Below are 6,795 nucleotides of genomic sequence, written 5' to 3' on the forward strand. Positions count from 1 at the left end.
TTTTTTGTCCTAGTTTACTTGCTAAGTTTCATATTTTTCCTTATTTTAGTCTAATTTATCCGTAAGTTGGAATCAAGTAATTCTATGTTCCATGCATATCTTAAATACTCCTCTCTCTTCTATTTGACACAATTTTTTGTTTTGTTTTGGATTCTTAAAAACTAGACCAAAAAACTAGATGCACCTTAAATACTAGTTGGGGGTAATTTTGGAAAAAATTATCTTCTCTACTTTCCTTAATCAGTGTGCAAAAACCAGTTTAAACAAGTAAATGGAGGGAGTAGCATTTACGATTATAGAATAGCTACCTCCACGGTGGGAGGGCGCATGCCAACCACCAGACCACTTGGTGATCGGCAAAATCCACTCCTTAAATTGCTGTAAAATGGCACAGACAAAAACCCTACCCTACAGTAAAAGCGCGGTTCAATTTTACTCTCATCTCGTTCGCCGTTTCTTCACTTGACTCAAAACAATGGATTCCATTGAAGAACTACTTGGTAAAACCCTATACCTAGTGGTGTTGCGGGATTGTATGATTATGGTCCTCCTGGTTGTGCGATGTCATTGCCTTTTGGCGTCAGGTATAAAATTATCCCTTTACTTGAACTCTTTTTGTTGATTTCAATTTGGAATTTGGTATCCATGAATTTGTTTTTTTGAATTCTGATGCAATATTGAGATTGTACCGGTGAAGCTTCATGGAAGTTAAGTCTAGTTTGATGTTTATTTTTGAGTTTATTAAGTGGATTAGCAGGAATCACCGTGTAATGCTTTCTTTAGTGAAGGCCGATTACAAAACATTTGAAGTTAGTTCGACTGTTCAATTTTGTGATTTTGCTGAGATAATGATGGAATTTGGATGCAATTTTTAGGGTGATGTTTCAACCAAGGGTGGCGTGGAAGTACTACTTACGTGCTTGAGACTGAGAAGAGAAGGCAACAGAGAATTGAGGAGTTGGCAGACAGCAAGTTAAAAAGAAGAGGTTGCTGAGGAAAACATTGGCTTACCTAACAACAAGTCCCAGAAAAAGAATGAGCTTAAGCATGAGATTGATCAGGTCTCTGGTGAGCCCAACAATTCCCTAACAGTGCTAAACTCATAATGCCATCTAACACCAATCTCAACAGATTAACTCTGGTAATTGCCAAACTCATAATCCTCTTACCGTCTCTTGGTCTTATTGAAATGGAGTGTGAAGTGTTGTATTTCGGTTTGGTTGTAGATTTTTTAAAGATAAAGGGCACTCTGGATGCGAAGAAAGAGAGTTTAAAGGATGGTGAATCTGACACATTGCGGCTCAGACATTTACAAATTGTGAATTGGCAGCTGCAACAAAGAACTTCAAGACACAATGTCTAGTGGGTGAAGGTGGTTTTGGTAGAGTTTATAAAGGGAGATTGGAGAGTACAAACCAGGTTCGTCGTGTTTGGATATGTTAGATTTTTCTTTCTCATTCGTGCTTGGGTTGTGGCCATTGGGCTTGTTGTCAGTTGATTCTCAACATTATGTTCAGCTTGAAATGATGCATGAACTCTGAATATTTGCTGGCTACAGGGTGTTGCTTTCAAGAAACTTGATCGCAATGGATTTCAAGGAAACAAGGAATTCCTGGTTGAGGTTTTGATGCTAAGTCTAGTATTCTACTTCACCATCCCAATTTAGTCAATCTAACAGGGTATTGAGCCGATGGACATCAAATGGCTTTAGGATCTTTAGAAGATCATCTACATGGTAAATACTGAAATTTTAGTTTCTTTTTATATATTTCGCCTTTTCACTGTTATGAATGCATGACTTATCTTTTTATTTGATTGGTTTTGCAGACCTTCCAGATGTAATGCTCGAGCAGGTATCTTACAGCTACTTGATGTCCAATCCACCCGTTTTACGCAAGTATGGATTTCATCTTGTTCTTGTGGGTAACACTAAAATACATCTGATCAGGTATAATCACTGAATTTTGTTCCTTACATAGAGGCTTTAGCATTGCTTTGTCTTCTCAGAAGCTTTTCTTCTTTTTGGCAGAGGAAACATGCAATTCGGACTTAATAGAGGGGTCTTCTGTTTACAAAGGAGACACTTGGAAGTAAATAAATGATCATGTTCATTTTCATATGGGGAAGTAAGTCACATCTAGAGTGCTTTTAAGTTCGCATGCCACATTGGCAGATTTTACCAGATTCGTTTTGATCTTGCAAAGTTTCTTGGTTTTCCTTCTTATTTGTAGCAGGTGCTATGTGTTCTTGAGTTATTTGATGTGGGCGCAATCCAAACATATGTCAGAAATCCTGGCATGTAGTCACCAGTCTATCGTGACCAAGAGTTATTTGAAAGAGACTTTCTTCAAATTGTTCAGGTGAGTATTAGTGCACTCCAGGGAATTTAACGAATGAGTAGTATTTACATCGTAAAAGTCCCATTTATCTGTTTGGCAAAATGTTGATTGTACTTTGTGGTTCATGTGGCATACGTAGAAAATTGTGAAACTTCAGTTGCCGGTAACCTGCCCTCTCTGGAAGTCATTTTTGAAGATCATCAAACTTTTGCTTCATCTACTGCTGTAAGTAGACTCATTGTATCTTTTGTCAAATAATCTTGATTGCTGAATCTCACTCCAGCGTTTTTGAATTAGCATTCCCTTTGTCTTATTATGTTTGCTTCAGTTTCAAGGTTAGGTATGAGGCAACTTCTTACCATCTTTGTGTCAGATGTGGTTTCATTTGGTTTTAAAGATTACCCATTTCTTTTACTTGTTTTTTATCCATTTATGAATCTGTTTGTGCCATATATATGGGTGTTTGCTTTTATTTGGATTTTTAGAATTGTGCCAATTAGGCAGGATTGGGAATTCTTGCCATTTCGTTTATGTTCAAGAGGATAAGGGTGACATATAACACAATTAATAGCAGTATTATTATTAAGGATGTATATATGATTTTTGATGGATAAGCCGTGTAGTCAGTTTAAGCAGAGTTTGTTTTCTTTTCCGCAGTAACATTTGATGTGATTAACGAGTGCATTCGTTAAGTTTGGATCATGCATTCCCTCCATGTGTTCAATGTGAGGATATTTGACAGCGACATTTACATACCATGTATAAATAAAATTATAGTTGCTACGGCTTTTCTCATATTGATTTTGGACTGCCGCAAAATATTACTTACTTGCCTCCTAGTAGAGCATCTGATGTAATGGGTTTGCTGAATCGGGTTTTACTAGTTTCCTTTTGTTGATTCCTTTCTCCTTCCCAAAATCCAGGTTAATGTTGAAGAAAGTGTGTGTCGGTCACTGGTGGAGGATATGGTTCCTTCAATACCTACCATGCGGTTTAATTGGCTGGAATGGCAACCTAAGTACTCAAGGAAACACAAGGATTCTAATATCTGTGGAGCTGGAGGTACAGATAAGGCTTAGGAATTTTTTACTTTTTTTAGCTCATTCGTTTCCACAGATGTTACTTCCGATTTCATCTTCAGTCACACAATTTTGTTGAGGAACTTAGTTAACCAACTTCATATCTAATTCTATGAAAGTAAACTTTGTAGGATGAGATTGCATTACTATGGAACCTGGGCCTCATGTTTTCGTTTGTAGTGTTTGAGCGTCATAATCGGGAACCCCGTCGTCTGATAAGCAATAGTCTTTTGTCACCACTACTCCGCCAGATTTCACGAGGAACAAGTTACCACGATGCCAAGAAAGATGGTTTTTCTTGGTGAAGCCTTAGTTCACTTACTGATACTATGAGTATTCGAGGAAATTTATAGTCTTATATGTAAGGGCAATTGTTACATAAGTTGCCCGTTTTCTCTATGAAAAAACTTTTTGTTGAGATGTGGTTTGGATTTTGGTCCTAGTAGGAGGATAGACTCGACTTTAAAGATGTTGGTAAAGCATCTATTGATTATATCCTTGCTTGATCAGAAATTGGAGTCTGAGCTTAAATTCTGATAATATATCTTTATTTAGATTCTTATCATGAGGTTATCGGTGAGATGTGAGCTGATCAGCTTTCATGTAGATGATGATGCCAACAAAGAGAAAAGCATGAGACCTCTAATTTTAGATTATTTCACCACATTGCATGAGCAGAAATACAACACTGTCAATTTGTTTGAAGCAGCGTATTTGTTGAAAAGTTTCACCAATGTTCATCCAATAGATTAAAGGTCTAAACTAGAAGGGGAAATTGGCATGTTTTGTAGGGACTGGCTCACTCACCACCGAGATCCATTATTCAGCATTTGCATATTTGTTTGGACACTAGTTGTGACAGAGATCTGGAGAAGGTTTACGAATCGGGTGTTTATATACAAGTTCGGAATCTGGGTTTAAGGCATTCGATAAGAATACGGCTGTAGGACTCAAACATTTCATAGTTATGATGCTAGCGACAAAGGAGGTGTTTAATTATGAGATAAATTGGGCGGTGGTTGACAAGGTGAGGCTTCTCTTCTTTTTATCATGATCTTTCTTTTTGTATTCAAGTCATTCATGTATAATCTACAAAATAAGTTTTGCCCCTTACTTTTTTCCCATTCTGCAAAATATATTTTGGTTTTAACTTGTACTTCACCTGCAGTATGTGTTGCATTAGATGATGAGACCCTGGATTTCAAATATTGCAAAAACAAAAAAAAAAAACTCAACAGGTGAAGAGAGCGATAACATTGGTTCTACGTTGTCACTGTTTCCTTCTCATCCTTCTCAATCGTCTGATGGTTTCTTCGATTCTTCTATTTTGATCTTACTTGAATCTGTTATTCATCTATAAAGCATTCATTTTTTCCTTCTAAACTGGATTTTGCAGCAAAATTTCCTGAATCCATCATATCCAGTGCAAATCCAAACATCAAGTTGTAGAAGGCGGAAGGGAAGAATTATATGCCCTCTGACAATAACTTGCGTCAGCAAGATCCAGTCTAGAACGGTGAGGAGAGTAGCGATCATGTTGAACGTGTGATTCAAAGGAATAGGTGCTACAGTTATTCATCATTTTGGCGCCAGATAAAAATGTTCGACTTTGAGACGCTTCATGAAGCAAACCGGTTAGGGAGTGCAATTCCAAGAAATATAGTGAAGTTGTCCTCTTACGAGGTTGGTTGATTGGGCCGTGTCTAGCAAGGTGAGACTCTTCCCCGCCGGATGGTGTTTCTTCACGGTAAGCATTTTCTCTGCTTAGTTATATTTGAGCCATATTGAAACTTGTATAGCACTTTGTTTTCTTTTCATGTCTGCATCCATACCTGTACTTCAGTGCAAATCTCTCCATTTCTTTCTGTTTTCTAGTATATGTAATACTTGAACGTATTTGATGACATGTTACATTGCTGGCTTCTGGAGTTCACTGTCAGGAAGAGCTGCATATAGATTGAGACCATGGATTTTCCGTGAGATTTTGGAGTTTGTATACGTCCAGAAGAAGCAGTTATTCGTGTTGTTGACTATATTGTCTCGAGAATCAAAGACCATGCTAATACAAAACATATTTTTTGGAGCTTGTCAAGCCTAGCTTGGATGATGGATCTGAAATTTTTGTGCTAAACTTGTGGATGGATGAAAGGTATTACTTTGACTTGAGAATGGATTTTATGTGTTCCTTCTGTAGTTTGTCTTTTCTTCCTACCTACTGTTATTTTAGAATGTCAGGTTTGTACTTGTAGGAGGTTCATTTATGTCCTAGTGCTGAATCCATATCCAGTTTGGCCAATTTCAAAGCATAGTTGTGCTCAAGTTTGTGTCTGTACCAGGACTTGATCCCTTTTCGGTTATTGACAGAGAGAGGTCAGTTAGAGAAAGGGTGCAAATTTCATAGTATGGTGACAGGTTAAGTCAAAACTGTCATTTTATGATTGTTGCATTTGACTACGAGAACCTTTGCAAGCTGAAACAGATTAATGAAACAAAAGCAGAGCTTTTCTCTTGCGAGATAAAGTGGGGTGTTTATGAAAAGGGGAGCTGAAACTGAACTTGGTTATTGCTGCATACTTGTTGACTTTGGTGACAGCAGGAGTTGAAGATGAACATGCAGGAAGGTATATGGATAGAGACTTTATTGCTCATTCGGCGGATACAAGAGCAAAATTGTTTTTTAGTCAAGTAATGACCAATTTGACATTATGTAAACCAAAATTTGTTTGTGATAGTAATTTTTTTTTTATTCTTATTATCTTTCTTTTTTTTTTATGTAAAAAGTTAATATATTAAATCAAGCAATATAATACAGAGGATCTACAATTTCATTTTCATCAAAAAAATATTAGAAATAATACTCTCTGTTCGCACTCGTTGACACAAATGTGTCGAGATATGATGAAGACTTCTGATTCTTGCTTGTTTGGCAACTGAGTTCGCAACAACATTGTAATATCTGTTTATAAATTTTATCTTAGGAAATTGCTACTTTAATAGTATTCTTTGCAACCCATGAAATTTTTTATTTTTATTATCGGTGATGGCTGATTCGGTTGGTGCCCCAACCAAAGATTAGCACCATATTTTGGTTATTTAAAACTTTAATTTCTACGGCATGTAATAATGATTAGCAATATGGTCCGCGAGTTATAATTTCAGAGGTGTCACCATCCTTCCACAAAAAACCCATCAAAACAAAAGTAACACAAAAATCCCATCAAAACAAAATTAACACAAAAATCCCAAATTTAAATGTTGGTTTCATCAAATTTTATGATGAAACCAAAATAAACTTTGATGAAACCAACATTTAAATTTGGAGTTTTTGTATCAAGTTTTAAAAATTTGGGGTTTTTGTATCAATTTTGTTTACGATG

General features: G+C 36.6%; 1 long non-coding RNA gene across 4 annotated transcripts; it reads left to right on the forward strand.

Moving 5' to 3' along the window:
• Positions 1–419: 419 nt before the first annotated feature.
• LOC113313822 lies at positions 420–6,224 on the forward strand. Of its 4 annotated transcripts, none has more exons than XR_003342058.1 (14): positions 420–584; positions 876–1,141; positions 1,227–1,419; positions 1,559–1,735; positions 1,828–1,948; positions 2,030–2,126; positions 2,235–2,360; positions 2,479–2,564; positions 3,263–3,401; positions 4,210–4,445; positions 4,587–4,656; positions 4,815–5,165; positions 5,348–5,567; positions 5,668–6,224. It is a non-coding gene; the product is annotated as an uncharacterized LOC113313822 (long non-coding RNA). The 4 variants fall into 4 exon arrangements; XR_003342059.1 differs by having other exon boundaries at positions 5,783–6,224; XR_003342060.1 differs by having other exon boundaries at positions 5,359–5,567.
• The last annotated feature ends 571 nt before the right edge of the window (positions 6,225–6,795 follow it).

The sequence above is a fragment of the Papaver somniferum genome, chromosome 9, assembly GCF_003573695.1.
Source record: "Papaver somniferum cultivar HN1 chromosome 9, ASM357369v1, whole genome shotgun sequence".
In the NCBI taxonomy this organism is placed as follows: domain Eukaryota; kingdom Viridiplantae; phylum Streptophyta; class Magnoliopsida; order Ranunculales; family Papaveraceae; genus Papaver; species Papaver somniferum.